This window comes from Panthera onca, chromosome C1 (genome assembly GCF_046562875.1).
Source record: "Panthera onca isolate mPanOnc1 chromosome C1, mPanOnc1 haplotype 2, whole genome shotgun sequence".
NCBI lineage: Eukaryota > Metazoa > Chordata > Mammalia > Carnivora > Felidae > Panthera > Panthera onca.
Genome location: NC_138346.1, coordinates 53,717,379 through 53,744,014, shown reverse-complemented (window position 1 = coordinate 53,744,014; position 26,636 = coordinate 53,717,379). Strand labels below are relative to the sequence as shown.

General features: G+C 36.3%; 1 long non-coding RNA gene across 1 annotated transcript in view; it reads left to right on the top strand.

Annotated features, from left to right (window-relative positions):
* The first annotated feature begins 1,953 nt into the window (after positions 1-1,953).
* LOC144617052 (uncharacterized) overlaps positions 1,954-26,636 on the top strand; it is a 44,300-nt gene continuing 19,617 nt past the window's right edge. The window contains exons 1-2 of the long non-coding RNA XR_013557048.1: positions 1,954-2,062; positions 11,736-11,796. This is a non-coding gene — a long non-coding RNA (uncharacterized LOC144617052). The remainder of the gene's footprint in view (positions 2,063-11,735; positions 11,797-26,636) is intronic.

Below are 26,636 nucleotides of genomic sequence, written 5' to 3'. Positions count from 1 at the left end.
ATTCAGGATAGTGGGCTTTCCTAGTCTAATACTTTTAGGTAGAACTCAAGCTCTAAATTATCATAATATTTAATCAAGCCCTAATGAAACACTTTATTATATTTTCTTTCATCACTGGAGATTTATCATTGTATATGAATTTAAAAATAGATGAAGTATGTTTTGTTTCTAAACTAGTTTTCATTGTTCAAAGTTTATACTGTGTAAAGGATATTGAGAGGCAAAATCAGGAATGAAGGATGTAATAAAAAATTAACTATGTTAATAGTTATATAGCCATATTTTTTCTTCTTGTTGTTTGTATCCAATAGCTAAGAGTTCCATGACAGGACAATGTCTACTTTGTTTTCTGACCTATTTTCTGCTGAGTTACGGGCATTGGGTGTTATGGAGTGATATTTTTAAATGACTGATTTATTACTGACTTTTCTTAGGAGTAGAATATATACTTTTTTTTTCAAGTTTACTTATTTATTTTGAGAGAGACTGAGAGAGTGAGTGAGGGGTAGAGAGAGAGTGGGAGAGAGAATCCCAAGCAGGCTCCACACTGTCAGCAGAGCCTGATGTGGGGCTCAAACTCATGAACCATGAGATCATGACCTGAGCCAAAATCAAGAGTCAGATACTCAACTGAGCCACCCAGGTGCCCTAAGAATATTTACTCATAATCCATATTTCTTGAAGTATGGTCCATAGACCAGGCTACTTTGATGCTAATTAAAAATGCAGATTCATGGGATCCATCTCTAAGGAAATGGGTCTTTTTCCAGGTGCGTTGGGTTATTCTGAGATACACAAAAATTTGAGAGTGACTTGTATAATTCATGCTTCATGTGTATATTATACCTCTCTCTTTGATTTGTTACTTGGTATCATTAATATGACTTTATTATTATTACTATTATTTTTGAGAGAGGTTGAGAGAGAGAGAGAGAGAGAGAGAGAGAGAGAGGTAGAGAGAGAATCCCAAGCAGACTTTGCACTGTCAGCACTGGGCCTGAGGTGGGGCTTGAACTCACAAATTGGGAGATCATGACCTGAGCCAAAGTCAGACACTTAACCGATTGCACCACCTAGGTGTCCCTCATTAATATGACTATCAATTATTAGTGGCTGTTGTGAACAGATGAAGTTTGCATCATTCAATCTGAAACTATCTTGAGTTCATTTCTAATGGACCTCGTGCCTGTTCTGCTACTTGTAGATCTTATTGGGTAAGCCAGATTGTTGAACATAAACTATGACTGGGAAATTGTCCCAAAGATTCTACAAGCAACAAAATTTACTTAGTTCAGAAAAATCACAAAAAGGAGACACCTGGGTGGCTCAATTGGTCGAACGTCCAACTCTTGATTTCGGCTCAGATCATGATCCCACAGTTGTGGAATTGGGTCCCACATCAGGCTCTGCACTGATAGCATCGGGCCTGCTTGGGATTCTGTCTTCATCTCTCCCTGACCCTCCACAACTTGTGCTCTCTCTCAAAATAAATACTTTAAAAAATATTCTCTCTCTGTCTCCCTTTGTCCCATCCCCTGCTTGCACTCTTGCTCTTGAAAATCAAATCAAATCAAATCAAATCAAATCAAATCAAATCATATCAAATCAATCAATCAAAAAGGAAGAAAGAGAAGGAGGGAGGAGAGAAAGAAATCTTAGATGCATTCTTTTTTAAGTTTCTAAGAGTAAAGTACAAAAATTATATTCCAAAATTAGAATTTTAAGCATTAATACACATTTACTGAATACATGGTTTGAATTCATTGGATTCATCACTAAATCTAATTCATCAGTGTGTCCCACCATTTATGGCTTGTACTTGTTTGCAACATAGTTTGGGTGATAGTCGGCTTAGAGGGTGGGAAATAGTGCACATAACCCCCAGATCTCTTTAGCCTCTCTGTTACCATGTGGTCCTAGAACTACAGCTCTATTTTTTTTCCATCTAGACTTTAGGATTGGAACACAGTGTTCTATTGTGGGAGAAAATGACCGAGGAACATTGTTGCCAATCCTATCAATCTCCTTTAGATTTGGTCCGGCTTCTTCCTGTCATCAATCTGTAAGTCACACTTTTGATTTGGTAGACAGCTATACAGTAAACACATAACTGGAATGCCTTTTTCATTCAATCAGGGAATATCAGTTTGGGGAACTTCAAATACCTATAATTTTTTTTCTAATTTGGAACTAGACATCACCAAGAGGATTATAGAAATCTTCTTACATTTTTTTTAAAATTGGTACCTGTGCTCCCCACAAGAATAGCCTAAAGATAAATATGACAATGTCTTCAGTAGATTTAAGGCAGGAGAAAGGCAAGTTATAAATATTAATATTAATATTGTTCCTTTTGACACAGCTAGCCTACCAACCCAAATTGCTGTTATCAGCACAATGTGAATGACTGCCGGCCTTACTTTCTCCCTGTGGCTCTGTTCCTAAAGTCACAGTGAGCATATGTGGAAATAGCCAGATTTAATACAAACACAAATGTTTGCTCTAGCTGTGCCCAAGACCTGTTATAACAATCTTTGAAAAGTGAATTATTTTTGCCAAGTAAAGACTTAAACCGTAAACTGATAATTAATAATTCAGGCGTGTTAGGTTTTTTTTTTTTTTAATCTTAGCTCTAAGACACTTCACATTTGATAACCAACTGAGAGATTCCTTAAGTAAACAAATTAAGTTATGAATTTTGATGTTCAGAATATGCCAGTGGCCTCTGAAGGCCTGTGTGTGAGCTAAGACTTAGATTATTATTCTCTTTCTATGTTGGCAGTCATGCCTGGAATTACAGAAAACAGCATAAACTCAGCTCTGAGAAATGGAACTAGAGGAACAGAAAGCACTTTTTATTTGTATTGATTTTCGAGGATGTGCATGACTCTTGCCTTCTTCATTTCAGTTGTCACCAGATGCATTTATTCTGTGTGCATCTTTGTGGTCTCAGCCACACACATAAGGTTAAAAACAAGTTTGTTTTCCTGTCTACTTTAAGTTTAAATTCTGAACCGTGATGGGCTTGTGGATTTGGGTTTGACAGGCAGAATTTGCAAATAGTGAGGAAACATTATGTGGGGTGACTAATGAAAGAAAACTGGGAAGAGCCTGCTAGAATCAGAAAAAAATGCTAACTTCCATTTAGTCCACCAAGGTTTAGAGGTGGTTTGTGTAAGAGAGAAATTTTAGCAACATTCAGGGTATTTGTAGAGTTGTCAAAATAATATGTAATATGTTGGATTCAAATCATACCAGTGTATAAAATCATATATTTGTATAATATGATTATATAAGATAAATATATATATATATATATAATATTTACCAAATTTAAGGGTTATGCTCTGGGAGTTAGAAACATGATTAAAATGCATACTTTTTTGTGTCTTTTTTTAAAAAAATGTTTTTTTAATGCTTATTTTTGAGAGAGAGACAGAGATACAGAGTGTGAGTGGGGGAGGGGCAGAGAAAGAAGGAGACACAGAATCCCAAGCAGGCTCCAGACCCTAAGCTGTCAGCACAGAGCCCAATGTGGGGCTTGAACCCACGAGCCGTGAGAGCATGACCTGAGCTGAAGTCGGACACTTAACCGGCTGAGCCATCCAGGCATCCCTGTAAAACATTTATTTTTAAAAAACAGAAAGAACAGTAGAATGGAAAGTGTCCTGAGAAATAGAGGATTTATAAAAATGTTCAGGAATATCATTTGTAGTTATATTCAGAAGTTATGTTACATTTAAAACTATGTTTTTGTGTTAAATATAATAACAGAATATAATTTTTATGTGTAGCCTTGTATAAAATTTTGAAAATGCAAAAATTTTACAAAGTTGCAAATTTAGAATAAAATAATCTGTAATCCTGTCATGGTTAACATGTTGATGTACTTTCTTTGCCATTCTTTTGTGTGTTTGTGTGATATGATCAAATATGTACACATATGCTGTTCAAAACTAATAATGTGCATGGTATGTTCTATAAGTCTTTAGAATAGGGATGTTTGTGGACTTACATGACTAACCTCCTGCTTTCCTGCTCACCAGGAAGCAGTAGCATTCCAGAAGTGTGAGCTACATACTCATTCCACAATTTCCTGTCACAGTGGTACTCCAGCCAGGCTAAAGGATGTTCACTTCCCAGAAGGGAATATGTTCTCTTAACTTTGAGCCTATGCGCATTCTATTCCCTCTGCCTGGAACATTCTTCTTTCCCACCCCCACACTTACATTTAACTAATTTATACTCATTCTTTTCTATGGGAGCTATCCCTGACCTCTTGCCCTAGATTAAAGAACCCTATTGTGTATCCCATGGGATTGCATATTACTCACTTGGAAAGTGTACCTCACTAGATTATAGTGGCATGTCTGTATTTACCAGGGGAGAGGAGGCTCTGTGAGAGAGGAGACTGAATTTTTGTTTTGTTTTGTTTTGTTTTTGCCTTCCATGGTGCACCCATCACCAAGCTGGCACATAGCAGGTGCTCAACAAATATGTATTGAATTAATAAATAAATTAAACCTTCATGTACCCCTCATATGTAATGGGAGCTGATTTTCCCACTTAGTAATAACTTACAGAGAATTTTTCTGTTTGAGGTTTATGTCTCTCAAATCTCTGATCTGGAGATGAGAAAACTTACTGAAATTATTGTCTTTTTTTTTTTTTTTTTTTAGAAATCTTTTATTGTTAGATATACTTATGTCAATACAGCAGTTTTATTTGGTTTAATCTTACTTGAGGTTATGGAAAGCACTATGAATGGAAACTTTGATGAGAGGTCATTTTGTTTTATGTGATTAAATTAAAGATAAAAAAAAAGAAATGGCTAGAAACCTCAGGAAGTATTTTACATGTTTAGCTTTCTGAGACTTTGTGAAGGAGATAATTTACCTTTATGTTCCCAACATCTAGCATATATAGGGATCTCAATGGATGTTTTCACACAAAAGAATTAGGATGACTTTTTTGATACATGTGTAAAAAAATATTTTGTGACTAATATTTATTAAATGCTTGTTAAATGTGAAGTCACCTCTTGGTTACTCCTGTCAATGCAAGGAACCATTGGTGTGGATAATTGAAAACGGGAGTTACTTTGAGCGAGATGGATGGTGAGACATACTACTTGGTGACTTCTCTCGGGTTTCACGATTCCTCTTGACCTTCTGGATAGATGGTTGGATTTGTCTAGATTGCCTGGGTCATACATGTAAACACATTGTAAGTTTGTTTTCAGTTTTTATTTTCTGCTTGATTTCAAATGATATCCCAGGGGGAAATGTAAACAGATGAAGACAGGGCTAGTGAGAACTGAAAGCACAGTGAGGAAAGGACTATAAAGTTGAAGTGTGAAGTTTGATTTCAGTGTTAAAATTAGTGAATATGTAGGATAGCATCACGAGCAAATTAATCCATGCAATTTTAAACATGTGGGGTTTTGTGTGAGTTAGACAGACTGATATTTTGGAAAAACTAATTAATGTCTAGTATGATGAAGAAATCTGAGAGTAGTCCGTTCTAATTTAAAGAGAGAGGCCTTTGAAATTTAGTTAGGTATGCCAGATAGTCTTCAAAGGTGGCCGCCAGTTTCTTCCTTTCCCCTCATTTATATGGTTCTCACAATAAAGCGGTAGAGTCAGTCCCTTCCGCTTGAATTTGACCTGGCTTTATGACTTGTTTTGCCCAATAGAATGCAGTTCAAGTGATGTTGTGCCAATTCCAAGCCTAGTCCTGAAGGGGACTGGCAGCTTTTACTTTATTATTATAGAAGCCAGCTGCTGTGTAAGAATCTGACTATCCTATACAGGGCAACCCAAGAAAAAAAAAGAAAAATCTCAAATAAATGATCTAACTTTACACCTAAAGGAACTAGGGAAAAGAAGAACAAAACAAAGCCCAAAGTTAGTAGAAGGAGGGGAATAATAAAGATCAGAGTGGAAATAAATGAAATAGAGACAGAATATAATAGAAAAGATCAAAGAAACCAACAGCTGGATCTTTGAAAAAAATAAAATTGGGTCTGGCACCTGTGGTGAGGGTGGCTTCCTGGTCTGTGGGTCCTGGATGGGGGTTGGGGGAGAGTATGGGGCTCTTCCAGTCATCTGCCTTCTTCCATGTAAGTGTGGCCCCTTCACCAGCTGGCAGGAGCGAGGTGCACCTTGACCTGAACCTGCCAGGCTTGGTGCAGAGCACACCCTGGAGACCTCTGAAGAGTCAGCTCCTCCCCTGGTCCCTGGGGTGCAGTCCCTCTCCTATACTCAGTTGCCTGCCCAGAAGTTGGAGTATACTTGCATGGGTGTACCTGGGTGTGAGAAGGAGGAAGGGCATGATCTAAGCCTGACTGACCTGCACTCTAGCCTGGTGACCCCTGGGTGGTGTGAACCTTCCCCATTTTTATTCTTTCCCCCCATCCTGGTGTGGGGTAATAGTTGCAGGATGAACTGTCGCTGGGAGATGCTGGAGGTGGAGGTGGGAGGGGGCAGCAGATGGAGGAGGCTGTGCTGAAAAAGAAAGAAAACATAAAATTGATAAACCTTTAGCCAGACTTATCATGAAAACATGAGAAAGGAATCATAAAATGAGAAAAGGAAGAGGAATAGTAACAACTGACACTATAGAGACACAAAGGATTATAAGAAACTACTAAGAAAAATTATATGCCAGAAATTGGAAAACCTAGGAGAAATAGATAAATTCCTAGAAACACAAGCCTCCCAAAACTGATCAGGAAGAAATAGAAAATTGAACAGACCAATTATTAGCAAAGAAATTGAATTAGTAATTAAAAAGCCTCCCAATAAACAATAGTCTAGGACCAGATGACTTCACAGGTGAATTCTATAAAACACTTAAAGAAGAGTTAATACCTATCCTTCTTAAATTAATAAAAAAAAAAAAACAAACAAACATAGAAGAGGAAGGAAGTTTCCCAGATTCATTATGTGAGGCCAGCATTATCCTGATGCCAGAACCAGCAAGAGAGAGGGAGAGAGAGAGAGAGAGAGAGAGAGAGAGAAAGGAAGGGAGGAAGGGAGGAAGGAAGGAGGAAGGAGGAAGGTAGGTAATGACAGGTCGATATCCCTGATGAACATAGGTGCAAAAATCCTCAACCAAATGTTAGCAAACTGAATTCAACATGCATTAAAAGAATCATTCACCACAATCAAGTGAGATTTATTCCAGGGATGCAAAGAGGGTTTAAGATCTGCAAATGAAATTAATACACCAAATTAGTAAAATGAAGGATAAAAAAACCGTATGTTCATCTCAGTAGATGCAGGAAAAGCATTTGACAAAATTCAACACCCATTCATGATAAAAACTCAACAAAGTCAGTTCAGAGGGAACGTTCTTCAACATAATAAAGGCCATATGTGAAGAACCCACAGCTAACATCATAGTCAATGGTGAATAGTTAAAAGCTTTTCCTCTAAGATCAAGAACAAGATAAGAGTGTCCACTCTTGCCACTTTTATTCAACATAGTATTAAAAATCCTAACCACAGCCATCAGAGAAGAAAAAGAAACAAAATACATCTGAATTAGTAAGGAAGAAGTAAAACTGTCACTATTTGTAGATGACATGATACTGTATATAGAAACCCCTGAAGACTACCCAAAACTGTTAGAGCTAATAAATGAATTCAGTAAAGTTGTAGAATGCTAAATTAATATACAGAAATCTTACATCTTTATATACTAATAACAGAGTAGCAGAAAGAGGAATTAAGAAAATAATCCCATTTACAATTGCATCAAAAAGAATATCTTGGAATATGAAGCATGTGAAGGACTTGTACTCTGAAAAGTGTAAGACTCTGATGAAAGAAAATACAATGAATATTACTCAGCCACAAAAAGAGAATGAGATATTGCCATTCATGACTACATGGATAGAACTACAGGATATTAAGCTAAGTGAAATAAGTCAATCAGAGAAAGACAAATACTATATGATTTCACTTATATGTGGAATCAAAAAAAAAAAAAAAAAAAAGGACAAAGCAAATGAACAACAAACAAAAAAAGCAGAAACAGATCCATAAATACAGAGAACCGTGGTTGCCAGAAGAGGGGGCTAGGAGGATGAGCAAAATAGGTGAAGGGGATTAAGAGGTACAAAATTCCAGTTGTCAAATAAGTAAGTCACAGGAATGAAAATTACAGCACAGGGAATATAGTCAGTAATATTGTAATCAGTTTGTAGGGTGGCAGATGGTAACTACACTTATGTGGTAATCACTATGTTGTGCACTTGAAACTAACGTAATATTGTGTATCAAATTAAAAGAAAAAAGAATCTATCCTGAGGTCACCATGCTGTGAGGAAGTTCAAGTTAGCTATGCGGAGTGGCTATGTAAAAGAGCACCGGAGGGCCAAACATATGAGCAAAACTTTCTGGGACCTTCCAGTCAAGCTCAGTCTCCAGCTGAATGCAGTTGAGTGAATGACCCCAGCCTCCGCCATATGAAGGAGAAGAATTTCCCAGCTGAGTTCAGTCAACTGAGAGACTTATAAAAAATAATTTGTTCCTCTAAATTTTTCAGTTGAAGTGGATTGTTTTATAGTAATGGATAATGAAACAGTGGGTGACACATTGCTTCCAATATTCTATTTTGTATAATTGAAATTTGCTAAATGAATACAACTTAAACGTTCTTACAAAAAATACATAAATAAAAATAAATATGTGCGGTGATGGATGTGTTAATTAGCTAGAGGGGAGAGATCTTTTCACAGTGTATATGTATATGAAGTCATCATGATATACACTTTAAATATCTTACAATTTGATTTGTCAATTATCCCTCAGTAAAGCTGACACAAAAGAAAATATAAATAATTCTATTAACACGGTGTATGCATATGAATACATGTAAGTGTTTATATGTAGGTGTGTGTGTGTGTGTGTGCATACACACACATCAGTTTAAAGTTTATGGTTTGGTTTTTAGCAAAAGTTAAGACTAATGATAAAGATGATCAATATCTACACATTTTCTAGGTTGTGTATTTCTTTTGACTTGTGTGATGACTAAAGTCTGCTTCTGATTTAAGTTTATTACTTTTCTCAGTCATTTGAATTAAATGGGTAGATGAATTTTCAGCAAATTCCATGAGGAAATAAAAAAAATTCCAACTGATGCCAATTTCAGACTAAAATTGTAAATCTCCGTTTGCTATTAGAAGTGGGAAATTTCATAACAATACCTGATTGAGACAACGCAATTGTTCTTCACATTCTGAAATTAAAATAAGCTGCAAACTTAGTTGAATGTCAGTGGAGGAAAAGGGAAAGAATAAAGTTTAAGATCCGCAGCTAAAGCTTCCAGACTTCTAAACCTTTCATCAAGTGATGACTAACTTCAGAGATCAGTAACACATTATCATTACTCCGTGAAGCTCATGTACCCCAAATCAAATTCAGAAATGAAAATCAAGTAACAGCACTTTGTCCGTTAATTCTGTTAGCTTCAAGCCCTGATGTAGCAGGGACCCGTGAGGATTTCTAAAGGAACCCCAAGGTTATTGCTTGCTGGCATCTGAGTTTCCAGCGAAGATTCAGTTAGAAAACAGATGTTTCCCCAGAGCTTTTCTTCGTGAAGAAGAACAGATGAGTAGATAGAGGCTTTCAATCTGAAAGCGAACGCAGGGTGATCAGAATCCCAATCACTTGGTAGAAGATGATGAAACAGAGCAGTGGAAGAATGAATTAAGATGACATGCTGTGTTTTATCAATAAAAGCAATGGCAAGAGATATATTTCTTACAATTATTTAACCAGGAGAAAGCTCCCGAGAATGATACATTTTGCTTATAAAGCAGTGTGAAGTGGGATAGATCACACTGTCAATTTAATGGCTCAGTTTGCTGCATTTGTATTAGCAGCAAGAGATTATTCTTTGTATTCATTCAAAATGAATGAAAACATAGGAAACCGATTCTGACTGTAAATCCGTTTCTGCTGGAAACCTTTTGTCATCCTGTGGTCTCCTTATTCTTTAGGCTGGAGCAGGTCAGAAAATTGAACAAATGACTCTTTGTGTTGAGGACACTTTGATATTATGCCCTGTACATCAGCTTAAACATGTAGGGTGGTTTTTTTCTGGAAATTAAAAACACGATTTTCATTTTGAATGAAGGATGTGACATCTATTAGGTAATAACATTATAACTCAGCTGAGGGCAATGTGCATGACAGTTCAGTATGATATATTCTGTAAAGGAAAGTTTTTTTAAATTATTTATTCCCTTATAAGTGATATCATGTATTCGATGCATTTACTGTACATGAGTACCAAGGTAACAATGCAATCAAAGTTCATTCATCAATAATCAATGTGCAAACACACTGCTGTGAGTGTCAAATCTCCAAAAGTAAGCTTGTCTCACAGAAAATGAAATGGGATTTTCTTCTTCCCCTAAATATGGACTCCATAATACACAGAGAGAAAACACTATTCAAGGATAGACAGAAACCTTATTTTTTCTCTTGTGATGGTTAATTTTTATTTGTTTAAATTTTTTTGAACATTTATTTATTATTGAGAGACAGAGAGGCAGAGCATGAGCAGGGGAGGGGGCAGAGAGAGGAGGAGACACAGAATCTGAAGCAGGCTCCAGGCTCCAAGCTGTCAGCACAGAGCCCGACACGGGGCTCGAACTCACAAACCGGGAGATCATGAGCCGAAGTCGGACGCTCAACCGACTGAGCCACCTGGGTGCCCCAGTTAATTTTTATTTATATTCCTCCTGATTGCTATCAAAACTGTGTAAACTATGTTGCTATGTAGCATGTCATGACTGAGTACTCTGGGACACCGATTGTGGTTAAGAACCTGGCTGCCTAGTTTCAAATCCCAGCTCTGCAACTTACTGACATGTGACTTGGGCAAATTAGTTGACTCTCTGTTCCTAACTCTCCCATAATAATAGGGATAATAATAGATTTACTGCACATATTTTTCAGTGAGGATGAAATAAGCTCATACATGGAAAACACTTCGGAGTTTTGATAAACTACTACTTGTAAAACACCTAAAGATAAGTACATTGCATTTCTTTAATGAGTATTAGTTATTATTTTGGTACTACATTTTCTGGGTATTGAGCAGGATGAGGATGTGGAAATGCAGAAATAAACCTCCTTAGGGGAGTGATTTCTTCAGAATATAAGCTATTTTTTCCTCTTTAAAATGTTTTTGTTTAATATCTTCATAAAGAGATTTCACGATCTAACTTTGAAACTATTCCTTTCTTCTCAGGAAATTCTTCAGGGTAACCAACCCAATCTGACTTTATTTTTAGAGAGGTATATTTATTTGTTAACCCTCCTGTCTACCACTCAACATTTTTTACATAAATAATTTTATTTTCTCCTCTACTTTCTTTATAAAATTACTTTAAAAACCCATCAGTCACTGACTTAAGACACCTGATCAAATTCTTCATTTTCATTTTATATGAAGAGTAGAAGTATAAAATATTATCTCTATTAAACAAGAAATGTAATGTTAGACAATATGAAATGAGAGTCTATTAATATCATTCCACTGCTGAAACTCCAGTGAAATCCATTGCCCTGAGGTTGAGTTCAAACCTCTTGCAGGGTTCATAGGCTTGGTCTATGCCCTCAATAACATCCCTTACCATCTTCTCGTCCTCATCCCCAAAAGTATACTTTCAATACACTTCAGCCTTTAAAACTTTTCCTTCGTTCCTCTAATAGGTCGTGTGTTTTTGTTTTCTCCTGGTCTACACCTTCCTTCATCATGACTTCATTCCTCCAGGTAAGTCTGACCTTACACAATTTTTTTCTCAAAGTGCTACATTAGACCCCTAAACTCTGGGGAAGGTACACTCCTTCTGTATGCTCTCATAACAGCCCCGTATGTCAGCCATCACACTTTTTATAATTGGTTATTTACTTATGGGTACCCTCTTAAAGCAAAACATTCTGCTGGTAGGGACCTTTATTCATCCAACGACCATTTCATCCCACTCACCTAGCAAGGTACGTGGCACATAGTAAGCATTCAAAATTGTGCTGAATGGCTGATCGAATGAATAAATGAGCTGTTATCTTTCCATTTCCACTGCCAGGTAAATTTTGAAAAGTCAGAAAGTTCATCTTTATATTTAAATAACACGTGTTACACTTTGAAAGACATAGGAAAGGAAGAAAACCTAATTTAAAGGAATTAAGGGGATTTCTGTCAGCTAGCTATAGAGCTAGAACTAAATTTCATAATCACTGAACTAAATTTCACTTCTGTGTTTTTAGTGGAGGCTGGGGAAGCATAATTTTGGGGGATTTTGTTGGAAGAAATAAAATATACCTAACAAAATAAGTAGTGAATTTTAAACTAACTATAAATATTTCAACTGAGAAATTGCCTTGAAACTGATGATATATTAAAGATTTAGTATAAATGATGGTTACGTGTGTCGTTCATAGCTAAAGAATGAGTTTATGCTCATTATTCCATTTTATCGTGCCAATTCAATAGCCTTGTGATCCCTTTTTATTGAATATTGATTACAGTTTTGAATACTTAATACAGTCAATGAGAAAATTACCGTAAAACCAATTTGGGCTCAAAAAAATACCTCTAATCCTTCCTAGAAATCTTTGCTGATCCCTTTTAAAGTGATTTATTTTAAAACTAAATTTTTTTCTTTATCTTAACTAGGGTCTAACATGTGACTAAAGTAATAAACATCCACAGATAGCCTTGCCTAACATGTAAACAGTTCTCATCAACTATGAACCTCAAGCAACTCCATCTTGGGCCTGATTTATGCCCTGTGTGCTCTTTAACCTCAAGATAAATCTGACAGCCTATCTTCAGATGAAATATTCATGAAGTTTCATAACATTCATTACCATTTTATGATTCTTTTAGTTGGTATAACAACAATCCTTTCTAGCACTCTATTAAATCAGGAAGCAACTTCGTAAATCACTAGCCCAAGTGCATGAGACCATCACTTGTTAATGTCTTAGCTGTGCTGAAAAACGTGCTCAAGCATGGGGAAACTCATGCTGCCATTTACATCATCCTCCTTCAACATGCTAATTTGTTTGGGAAAATTCCTGTCTGATCTCTTCCAGCTCTGGGTTTTTTGAACTTGACAACTAAGTGAGAAATCTCTGAAAGCCTTGGATAAAAATATGTTGCTCTGTGTAAAATGTGCAAAATAAGTGACAGCACAAAGCCTCTTCTGCAGGTTACTAGCAGATCATGTTTCTTGGACAGGCAGGAGAGGATTCTGGGGAGCAAGCTGGATGGAAGATAAACACCTCTTCCCAAACTGTACTTTATTTTACTCTTTTATTTCAGCATCACTTGTCACAATTAGCTTTTAGAGCATCAGATAACTTTGGTTTCCTATTATTGTACCAGAAATCGACAAGACTCCAAGTTGGTAGTGCTATTTATATATGTATAGATTATTATAATAAATATCTTTGAATAGTTTTAAAGAGGTCAAAAGGCATGATTTCTGATTTAAAAGGGCTATGTCTTTTCAGTTTCAAGAATCAGAACTTTCTTCTGTGTTTTATTGTTTAAAACGATCCTGATAAAGTATCTAATGTTTATCGTATAAAGATTAAGCCTTGAAATGTAAAATTAAAAGGTAGAGATTCACATTATGCTGGCCTGAGAATTTTCCTCTGTTGTTTGGTATGAAGTCTCAGTCATATTCAAAAGGAAGAATAATCAACATAACTGGGCATTTGGTGGATCTTTTAATGGAATCCGTGATTCATTATGATTGGGGATGTTATATTTAAGACAAAAGAAAAATCTGAGTCCAGAAATCCGGGTGAATGGTTGTGGTGATAGTGAAGGAAGATTGAGAGATTAAGAATTTATGGAGGTGTCAGACAATTTTTATCACAAAGAGAAGTGTGCTGACAAGGAATCAGCACCCCCTTCATTGCCTGTTGTATCTTTATCATGGGATAGTTCAGTTCAGAAACTAATGGGAAAGCCATTTTAAACCTCTTAATTGCTAACTGTTTTTATATCTATCCCACTCAGAGGGTGCTACATGCAAGCCAGATGGCTGAAAATGTTATTCTGGTTTACAAGCATGGAGATTTTTGTATCACTGCCAAAGCCATTGTCAAAATGTCCTATATCAAAACAAAACAAAAAATAAAATCCTCTGTTTTCCAAACTTCTGAAAATTCCACAATAGCAGTAAAATACCAACCCCCCTGTAGGTTTTGGCAGCTAAATGGAAAAATTATCCATCCCTAAGCAGCTTGTTGTCTGAACTAACTGAGCAGTGGGGCAGCCAAAAAAGGAACCGCATCATTGAGAAGCTCATGAATTTTCAAACAAGCAGCCTTTGGAATTCAGAACCACTCATAAGAGGCCAAGCCGAATGGGCTTGGCACAGAAATCAGCTACTCAAAAGGATCGCATGGTGACTAGAGGGAGTTTGGAAAATACTAACTATATTCACCCTCAGGCAAAGACAAGACAGTTGCTTTGCGTGATTTTGAATCTGGCTAAGGTCTTTCCTGGATATTAGGTGCATTGGATCAAAGGTAGTTTTACCTCAAATAATATAGGGAAATATCACAATAAAGTAAGGGGTGAATGATCTTGGCCAATACAAGATTATGCCAACCAGCAGCAGAAATAGTTACAATACATTCACTGTATCTTAGAGATAAAAAAGACCCGCTCTATCCTAGAATTATTTTAAAACTGAAAGATATGTAGTTGAAAGTGAATTTCTGACAAGTGAATGTTTTTAATATGTAATTTCAAGATGAAATTCTTATGAATTCTATGATCTAGTAAGCTTAGCTTTCCTACCTCCTCCTTCAGAACCTAAGCTATGTTCTGATTATCTCACAGTTGATATGTTTTGCTTATTTATTTGTCTCATAAAAGAATTATCAACTTAAAATGAAGAATTTTCCAGAGAGTGAGTTAGAAGAGAGTTTTGGCTCAGAGTTTTAAGAAAGCAAAGTAGCTTTCTTGTATTATTAGCTGATGTTAAAAACACATAGTACAATGAGGACTCATTAGCATTATTAACATTGCTTCAGTAGTAGATAAGGCTCTTATGTCATATCTGTTGCTCCCTGAGTGTTGCTTACACACATTCTGCTTCACTTTCTACCTCTTCAAGTTTGTCAGTTTTGACTTTTCCCTTAGTTAGAAGTATTGGATGTTGTTGTTGCCAGTTGAGTTCTCCAGAAGTAGATAGTGTGATGGTGTTTGGGGATACAAGATGTTTATTGGAGATCTATTCTTGTGAAGGAAAGTGGTGGAAGCAGGATTGGGCACAGGGAGAAGCTGAATTGTGAGGCATGCCTGGCAGTACCTTGGCCAACGTGAAGGGAGCTCTGGAACAAGAATGGCCCCTGGGAATGTCCAGCATTGGGCCATAATGGGGTGTATGCTGCTTCAAGGAAGGGTGTGACTATGGGCAGATGGCCATTTGAAGCTGGGGCAGTGCCTGATGGGGCTGCTAGTTAGGTGGTCTGCTGACCATATTCACCACAGCTGGTCAACAAGTATTTCTGAGAAGGGAGATGTGGGTGACACATCTCTGTTTCTATCACATAGGTCAGTATTTGGAAAATCAGCCAAGGCTCAGGGACCAAGTTGAGGACATGAGTGTGCATAATCAAAAGACCCAGAGAACAGGGAGATTAAGAGGCGAGGGCTAACAGGGTCCTAGAAAGTGTGAGTCAGGGACATGGGCCCAGGTCCCAGACCAGAGCAAATTGCCAGGAAAAGCTCAAGATCCGGGGAGGAGTTTGACTAACTGACATATGCACCAAATACCAAAAGAGAATTTTGATGCTTGAGGCAATATTCTAGTTCCTGTGTTTTACATCTGAGGCAAAAGATGGGCCTTCCTGTTTTCCAAATGAAGATAATTAAAAAATGCTTTCTAAATTTTCAATTCATTTGCTAACCCAAATTCAACTGGAAGTTTCCAGCTTACCTTTATGCTATATGGGTATTGAAGGCTTTCTGTGGCTCTTTGGGAAAAAAAAAAAAACAAACAAAAGTGCATGAGTTTGAATTCAGAAAATAAAGTTTTTGATTATTCAGTGATGATGAATTACAATTACTTTGTTAAAAATATGTTTTTTTTTTCTGTCCAGGATAATACCTTTATTATCTTCAAAGAACAAAATAAACCAATTTACCATTAATTATTTATTCAACAAATTTTATTGAGTGTCTACTGTGCATATATGCCAGGCACTGTTTTAGGTAGCTGGGTTAAATAGGAAAATAAAACAAGTATTTCTGCCTTTGTAAATTCCATTATAAGCAGTACACAAAATTCAAGCAAATAATATGACTGTCATTATAAATAATAATATGGACAAATGAAAGATCAGGAGGAAAGGAGTTGGAAGTACAGGAGAGAAAGGATTTTGATCATTTATAGCATGGTGGAGGCAGGTTTTGTTGAGATGTTGATATATGAGCACAATCTTGAAGGCAGTGATGTCTATGGGAAAGTGGTCCTGGCAGAGGGAACAGCTCGTGCAGACACCCTAATGCCACAGCCTGCTGAGTGTATTCAAAGGACAGCAAAGAGACTGTTGTGGCTGGAGTAGAGTGAAGGGCGGGAGAGGGTATAGACAAGGTCAGCTCAGTGAGGGAGATGAGTATGTGAGGAGATGGTGTACAACTTGGGCTTTAATCCCAATTGAAAGGCAGAGCCATTGCAGTTTGGAGTGGATGAGTTTCACCATCTGAAGTCTTTTAAAGGCTCACTAGCTGCTCTTGGAGAATAAACTACAGGGGTGGGGGAAGCAAGGGCAGAAGTCAGTCACCAGTTAACAGGCTGGTCCATTAACCAGGTAAATAAGAAATTGCCTTCCTTTTTGCTATAGATTGAAAAAAAAAAAATAAAAAGCTCAAGTCACACTGTTGTTACTGTTTTCACTAGAGTAAGATCTGACACTCAAAGTCAGCAAAGGAACTGCACTTTGAGAGACATTGTCTGTTGTTTGGTACCTTTATTTTTTTAGGACTAAAAGGTGATATGAAATAGCAGAGAGCACATCTCTCTCCTTTGTACTGCTCTGTGGCATTTCAGGATCTGAGAAGACTGTTCTAGTATTGAAGTTTACATACTGTCATGCCCACAATTCTGCTCAACCATTCCCAATGCAGCTTGCGTCCTCAGAACTGAGTTTTGAAGCTGAAATTCCCAGTAGGACGTGGATTTTTTTGTGTCCTTTTTTCTTTCTATAAAAAAATGTGTTCATGAAGCCCAAATAACAGTTACCACATTAGTGGATAAAAAAGAATGGGATGTGTCATATTTAGAGCAGCCATCGGGGAAAAGGAATGCACAACGTGTGGAGAAATTTGATGGAGGCAAAGAAATATGTTAAAGGAGATAAAGCTTCTGGGGTGGAAAGCAGAATGACTCAACCCATTCAGGAGACAGTGATGTGAAAACTGCATTGTCTTGAAAAGTAGGACCTTTGCCTGGGGCATGATGCCCATCAACAACAGCTGAACAGCTCCACTCTTGGCATATGGGCATTTCTGAAACTGACTTTGTGTGTGGAACCAAGTGTTCATAAAAGTAGTTTTTGATGAAGCTTCTTTATTTTTTTTCTTTTAAAAATATTTATCTAAATTCAAGTTAGTTAATATACAGTGTAGTATTAGTTTCAGGAGTAGAATTCAGCAATTCATCACTTATATATAACACCCAGTGCTCATCCCAGCAAGTGCCCTCCTTAATGTCCATCGCCAATTTAACCCATCTCCCCACCCAGCACCCGCCAGCAATCCTCAGTCTGTTTTCTGTATTTAAGAGTGTCTTATGGTTTGCCCCTCTCAGTTTTTATCTTATTTTTGCTTCCCTACCCCTATGTTCTTCTGTTTTGTTTCTTAAATTCCACATATGAGTGAAATCATATGATATTTGTCTTTCTCTGCCTGACTTATTTTGCTTAGCATGATACCCTCTAGTTCCAACCATGTGGTTGCAAATGGCAAGATTTCATTCTTTTTGATCACTGAGTAATATTCTTGTGTGTGTGTGTGTGTGTGTGTGTGTGTGTGTGTGTGTGTGTGTAAATCTTATGGCCCACTTATCCAAACTTTTACCTTTTTGACCAGGATTATCTTCAGTTACATCACTTGACACAAGGCCTGGTAGTAAGTAAATCATTATGATCTAACCATTTTTGAGCACTTATTGTATGATCCAAACTGTAGTAAGTAATACTAAGGATAGAAAAAGGAAATATAGGACTTGACAATTCCTCTCAAGAAAGTTTCAGTCATGTCAGGAGAGAAAAACATACCTTTGTGAAGTAAATTTGAACAATGAAACAGTTAATTATATGTCTGAATATGTGGTAAAGAAAATATATTCTGCAAGAAAATTAGAGCTTTCATAAATGACTTTCAAAAAAAGTTGGCCATCCTATGCAGGGCTTAACAGAAAGTTGTTGCCTTAACTGTTCCCTTAATGTCTTAATACAAATTGCAGCTAATGAGATATTTACTCTTAAAATGTTTTCATGGAAATAGCAATCTATGATAGATGTCAGTGTAAGACATTTTGGACATTGAAATGCAGGATGCCATGATAGGAACCATTATTTATGATTCATTTGAAGTGTTGAAATTCAAACAATAGGATAAGTTTTATTTGGATTATACTGTTTTACACCTCATAGTATTTGAATATAATAAACAAATTAGTAAAGGCATTTTAGTTATTGGGAGTTTACATGTAAAAGGCCAGATTTCCAGCTTCTCTTGAAACATCAGAAGATCTCCTTTTGGTCTGCAATCTCACAAGGCAATAGCATCTCAGAGCTGAGTTGCAGGTGGCTTCTCCAGTTTTCCATGACTCCACTGTTCCTTATTGCTCTTTCTTTTTTCTTCCCCCCAGCATGCTTTAGCAGTTCCTGTTCAATACCTAGCCAGCTCCCTCTTGGCATGTGAATTTGTGATTCCCTGATGAGGCTTACCCTCCACCAAATACACTCATGCCTTTTGCAACATTCTTTCTACTTGAATGCATTACATTGAAATTCACTTCTCTAGGCAACCCATTACAGTGTTGGACACACTATTGCAAACGTCCTTCCCTGCATTGAGCCTGTATTCTTATAATTTCTTTTTCTAATTTTATCCTTTAAAGCAAAAATGTCTTTTCTTCCTCCTTCATGTGTATATGCAAAATGCATATAGGTATCAAATAATGCCAAGAAACCCCATTTAATAATGTTACTTATTTTTCACCCTGACCCTGAACATTCCTTGTGCTCTGGTTTTGTTTTTAAGGTTTTTTTTTTTTTTTTTAGTTTTATGGATTTTTAAATTTTGAGTTGATTGTAGACTCAAATGGAATTGTAAGAAACAATACAGAATGACCAAGTGTATCCATTACTCAGTTTCTCCCAACAGTAGTTAATACCTGGTAAAATAATAATACAATTTCAAAACCAGTATGTTAACATTGATATTGTCAAGACACAGAATCTTTCTATAACCACAAGGATCCCTCGTGTTGTCCTTTTATAATTGCACCTACACCCACGTCTACTCCCTCTGTGTCAATATATGTTTTCTATTTGTATAATTTTGTGATTCAAGAGTGATATATAAGAAATCATATATAATATTTTAGGATTGATTTTTTTTTTGCTCAGCATGATTCTCTGGAGATTCATCTAAGTTGTGTGTTAATAGTTCATTCTTATAGACATCCAGATGGCCAACAGACACATGAAAAGATGCTCAACATCATTGATTATCAGAGAATACAAGTCAAAACCATGATGAGATACCATCTCATACTGGTCAGAATAGCTAAAATTAACAACTCAGGAAACAACAGATGTTGTCAAGGATATGGAGAAAGGAAAACCCTCTTACACTGTTGGTAGGAATGCAAACTGATGCAGCCACTGTGGAAAACAGTATGGAGGTCCTTCAAAAAGTTAAAAATAGAACTACCCTATGACCCAGCAATTGCACACTAAGTATTTACCCACAGGATACAAAAGTACTTGAAGGGGCACATGCACCCCGATGTTTACAGCAGCATTATCAATAGCCAAATTATGGAAAGAGCCCAAATCTATTGATCGATGAATGGTTAAAGACAAAGTGATATATATGAATGTATATATGATATATATATACACATACACCTATATATATATACATATATATATACACATATATATACCCACATATATATGTAATACATATATATATATATACACACACACACACACACACACATATATGTAAAATATATAAAGGAATATTACTCAGCCATCAAAAAGAATAAAATCTTGCCATTTGCAACATGGATGGAGGTAGAGTGTATTATGCTAAGCAAAATAAGTCAGGCAGAGAAAAACAAATGCCATTTGATTTCACTCATTTGTGGAGTTTAAGAAACAAAACAGATGAAAATGGAGAAAGAGGGAGAAAAGAGGGAAGCAAATCATAAAAGACTATGAAGAACTATAAAGAACAAACTGAGGGTTGATGGAGAGGGGGTGGGAGGTGGATGGGCTAAATGGGTGGTATGTGTTAAGGAGGTCACTTGGGATGAACACTGGCTACTCCTGAATGCTACTCCTGAAACCAGTATTACTCTATATGGTAACTAACTAGAATTTAAATAAAAATTTGGAAAAAAAAATTCCTTCTTGTATTGCTGAGTGGTATTTTATGGCATGGCTGTACAGTCTCTTTAAGCATTCGTCACTGAAGGACATGTGGGTTGTTTCCATTTTTCGACCATTATAAACAAAGCATTTATAAATATTTGTGTACAGGTTTGTAAATACAACTCTTGATTTCTCTGGGATAAATGCCTAGAATTGCAATTGCTGGGTAGTCTCATTGTAGAATATTTAGTTTTTTAAAGAAACTACCAAACTCTTTACTAGAGTAGCTCTAGCATTTTACATTGCCACCAGCAATGTATCAATGATCCAGGTGGTATTTGATGTTGCCAGTATTGTTTATTTTAATCATTTGATATGTATGTAGTGGTGCCTCATTGTGGTTTTAAATGAGGCACCTTTGGTGTTAAAGGCATTCCTTTAAAGGCAATTGGTGGTGAACATATTTTTATGTGTTTGTTGACATCTGTGTGTGTATATGTGTGTGTGTACGTGTGTGTGTATCTATATAGTGTGTGTTTGTGTGTGTGTGTGTCTGAAACGTCTTTTGCATGTTTTCCAATTGGATTGTTTGCTTTCTTAATGTTGAATTTTGAATTTTAAAAAACGTATTCTAGATTCTAGTCCTTTGTGAGATATGAATTTGCAAATCTTTTTCTCCTCTATAGCTTGCTTTTCATCCTTTTATCAGGGTCTTTTGCAGAGCAGAAGTTTTAAAATTTGATGAAGTTTAATTTATAAATTTTCCTTTGATGGATCATGCTTTTGGTGTCAAGTCTAAAAAACTCTTTTGCATCGCCCTAGATCATAAAGATATTCTCCAAGGTTTTTTACAAGTTTTATAGTTTTATATTTTGCATTTAAATTCATGATATTTTTTGAGTTAGTTTCTTGTATAAGGCATGAGACTTAGGCCAAGGTTCATTTCTTGCCTGCCTCCTTCTTTCTTTCTTTCTTTCTTTCTTTCTTTCTTTCTTTCTTTCTTTCTCTCTTCTCTTTTTCTTTCTCTCTCTCCCTTTCTCTATTCCTTCCTTCCTTCCTTCCTTCCTTCCTTCCTTCCTTCCTCCTCCCTCCCTCCCTCCTTTCTTCCCTTTCTTCTCTTTCTTTCCTTTCTTCTCTCTCCTTTCTTTGTACTGTTTTTCTCTGGCTGTTATATCAGCTTCCTAAAATGAGTTGGGAAGTGCTTATTCCTCTTCTATTTTCTAGAAAAGATATTGTACAAATGGTTTTAAATTTTCTTTAAACATTTGGCAGAAATCTGTGAAACTATGTGGGCCTGAGAATTTCTTTTTTGTGAGTTTTAAAATTACACATTAGATTTCCTTAATATTGCAGGACCATTTCAGTGATCTCTTTTATATATGGATGAGTTGTAAGAGTTTGTGGTTTTCAAGGTATTGGTCCATTTCATCTAAGTTGTCAAATTTGTTTGTTGAGTTGGTTGTAGTAAACCCTTATTATCATTTTGATGTCTGCAGAGCCTGAAGCGACATCCATTGTTTCATTTCTGATATTGGTAATTTGTGTCTTGTCTCTTGTTTTTCCTTTGTCACTCTTGTCTAGGGTTTTGGCTATTTTTATATTATGCTACTCTGGATCTTATTTAAACCAGTTTTAGTTGACTTTGTCTGATGATGCTCTGGCATAAGAAGGGAGGAGAGGACACTGCTTCATTACTGCCAGGTGGAGGTCGAAGTTCAAGTTCTCCATTTTGCCTGCACCGACACCTGAGGTGAGGGTTCATTATTACTTTTGGGTGGAGATGGGAGTTCTAGTTCTCCAGGTTGTCTTCAGTGTCATGCAGTGAGGCATTGTTTTGATACCACCGGGCAATGGTGAACAGCCTAACTCTCCACTAAGGCCTCCACCTACACCACCGCAGCAGGGGCTTGGAAAAGTATGTTATTATTTCCAGGTGGAGATAGAAATTTTGCCTCCCCATACAATCTCCACCTACACTGCTGGTGGAGATGAAAGTCATAGTGCTTTATTTGACCTTCTCTGATATCGCTTGGTATGGGTTTGGGGATACTTGTTTACAGCCTCATAAAGGTGGAAGTCTAAACTCTCTATTAGCTTTTGCTGTTGTGGATGTGGGAGTGAGACCATAGTTTTTTCTATGTTGTTTGTCCAGAGTAGAGCAATTATTGTCTAAAAGTTTTCTGTGTTGCTAGACTGGCCTTTTCTTGTTTATGTGGCTAGAGACAGGAGGCTTTTGTTGGGACTTTTTTTCTGTGCCCATTGGCATTTTCAGGTTGCCAACTTCCTTAGCTCCAAGTCAGAGATATATGAGGCAAAAAGAAAATTTATGTCACTCCTTGGCTCCTATCTGATCAGTCTTCTTTTCTCCAAATTTGAGAAATTTTATGCATTTTATATATGATGTCCAGGGAGGTTAGTTGTAGTTGGCAAGGAGGAATAGGCAAGAATATGTCTACTTTATATTCTTGGAAGCAGAAGTCTGCTCTACTTTTGATGGTTAAAATGTGATGCATTACCACCGTGCCTTAGACTCAGAAATCCACAGCAGACAGACCACAGGGATGGTGACATTTACATCCAGTATCATTTTTGGAAAAATGTATAGTCGATGCTGAGACAACCATGGTTTGGCATTCAACTCATAATTACTGAGTGCCAGCTATGTGGCAGTCACTGTTCTAGAAGAATACAACAGGGACTAGTTATCACAGATGATGTCCTCCTGCTGTTCCCCAATTATTTGGAATTAATATTATTTTCACTATGAGTGTATAAGGTGGGCTAGCTTCCTATAGTTCCCTCTATACCTAATCTAGAAATTGCAGAGGTACTATCTCTTTCTTTCATATAGTTCAGATATCTGCTCTTAAGCTCAACTTGAAATTCAAGCCGTCTGAGACCTCCAGAGAGCAGGATCATCAGATCTATAATCTTACCACAGTATTCAGAAGGGAAAAAAGAAGGATCTTTTGGAAGTCTAGGAAAATGTTCCTGAATGATTTCTTATAAATATGTCCTGTTTCTTTCCACTTTCCATCACCACCATTACTCTTTGTATTCCCAATTCTCTTCTCATTTCTCCTTTTCAGGGCCAAGCCAGCAAGCACTACCTCCATGCTTATCTCCAGGATGTGACCAAGGAAAGTGGTATCTCCTGGCAGTAGATTAACTGGGAAATGCACATTGGGAGGTGCACAGCAGACATACCTGGGGGCCTAGGAACTATATGCCCACCAACCCAATATTCTGATATAACACACCCTCAAGAAATAATAATCTTGCCCTGGTTGGATATCACTGTGATGGGAAACAGGGAAGAATGGGTAGTATCAGATCATGGGCGAAAGGAGCTGCATTTTTTTTTTTTTTAACTAGCAGAAGGATGATAATATAACAGGGCCCTTGAAGGAGATCATGTAGTAATAAAACACAGTCCATGTGATTTGGAGTCAGTCATATTTCTACCCCATAGAAGTACACTGTCCAGAATAGTAAATACAAATGGTTATTTAAATTTAAACTAATTAAATTTAAATTAAAAATTAAAATTTATTTCTTTAGTTGCACTTTTCATACTTCAGATGCTCTCAAGTCACCCGTGGGTAGGCCACTGTACTGGATGCTGAGAGTTGGAACACTCCACTCCTGTAGAAAGTTCTATTGAAGATTACTGCTATAGAGTATTGTTACTTCTTGCTCTCTTGTTACCTTTAGGCCTTTAACTTTTTGGATATACTATTTATTTTACTGCTTCCCTGTTTTATCCTGAAGACCTGTCCCATTCCCCCTTCCTGCCTGCCTCTGATTTTGCCACCAACCTTAGTTTTGAAGAAACTAAGGGTTGTTGTCAACACTTGCCAAAGATCTGACCTCTGACTTCTCCATTGGGTTTTGACCTTTGGCTTTATTACTTAGTACATAATGGACTCAACCTGCTCACACCTGAGTTAGGATACTTGGCTCCTGATTTGGCCTTAGCAACTGGTTTGTCTTCTCCTCCCAACTCTCTGAGTCAGTTTACTTTAAAATTTTAGTTCATGGCTTTCTTGTACTGTATTGATATAATCTGTCCTTAATTTACCAGTCTTTGTAGTTTTGCTTGTACCTCTCAATATGTGAGATTGGAGACAGCAGTGTTTTATTATTGTACTATAACTGAGCTTCATTTTTAGCCATTATTGTGGGAAAAGTTTTCAAAATGTGTTTAATACTAAGTCAACACTATATACATATATATATATATATACACACACACACACACACACACATATATATGTATATATATATATATATATATATATATATATATATATATATATATGTTTAATATTACAAGAAGGAATTTGGAAGTGTGAGGCTTTCACTGATAACTACTTGGAAGAAAGCTGAACATAAATTCCAGATAGATGAAAAATTTGTAAATCTTTATATACTATACCTAGAGGAATGCCGCACACAATTTGAAAGCCACCAACTTCTCTGCATTATTGGCTAAATATTAATTGGTGGTGTTTCTATCCCCAGAAACATTTCTTAACTAAAATAGTGTAATTCAGCTTCACAAAATTTGAAAATAAAAGAAGTCCAAATTTCTAGTTAATCCCATTTAAAGAAAGATCCGTTGAAGATGACTCCAGTGATTAATTATGTACAAAAATGTTAGGGTTTTTTCCTTGACATTAATTTGTCATTTCAAGATGCACAGAGAAAAATTGCTAAGGGAGGAATCCTGCAATAAAGAGAATATAGAAGCAAAGGAGAACCAATTAAAGTGGGTAAATTATTAGGAAATGTAATCAATCTTCAATTATCTAAGGACTTACCAGTTCGAGTATGTATTTCTTCATTTGTTAGGGAATCATAGAAAAGGAGAGTAAAGTGGAAGTTTAATCACTGATTAAAGCCAGTCTAAAACCTAATTGCATCACTAAGTATGGTGCTTTTCACAAAGTGGGCACTTAATAAAACTTATGGAATTGTAGATAAAAGAAAGATAGACCACTGCAAATTAAAATCAGCCAGTGAATTTAAAATGCCTCTTTTGTGGAAAGCATATTACTAAGAATTCTATAGAAAACAGAAAATAATGTATAGATTCTTAAAAAAAGATTAAAAAGTGTTTCTGTAATGAATGAAAAACAGCAGTGTCTGACATTTTCTTATTGCTTTGTGAGATACTTTATATAATATTATATGCACATGTTTTGATAGTTGGATATTAGATATATACCTAGAAGGCATACTTAGAAGACATTACAAAAATCTGATTTTTAATTAATAACTTATCTTATGAGTCCACCTAACAAAACTCAATTTAAAATAAATTGCATTAACCTCTGAGATTTTTCTTTTCTTCTTGAACCATAATAGAAATCCCATTGAAGGGTACCATTTAAGCATTTTTAAAAATAGTGGCCTGAATTCTATGTTCATCATTTCTATATGTTATCCAGAGACCTATTTGAAAATGTGCATGTTGAAGCTGTTGACTTATGTTATTCAAACAGCTTTCGTTGAGATCAAAAACCACAATCAAAAGTATTGTTAAGCATTTGTTTCCAATTTAGGTAATCTAAAAATAAAGTTGTTTTACTTGTGTTAAAAATGGGAGGAAATCTTGACCAAATAAATTGTTTTGAGAATCCCTTTTTTTTTTTTTTTTTGTATTTGGGCAGGGCCAATGCCACCATATGGGTTTCTTTTTCTCTTTTTCTCATTTGAAATTCAAATATATAGGCTAATGCTTACATTTTACTGTTTCTTTCTGTTGTTTTTCTTGTAGGTGGAGGTAGGTATGCAACTTGTTGGTTTTTTTCCCGTCAAAGTTTTTTTTTTTAATTAAAAAAATTTTAAATTTTACGTAGACTCTATGCCCAATGTGGGGCTTGAACTCATGACCTTGGGATCAAGAGTGGCACATTCTACTGATTGAGCCAGCTAGGTGCCCCAGTATCAAAGTTTTTCTTTATTAAA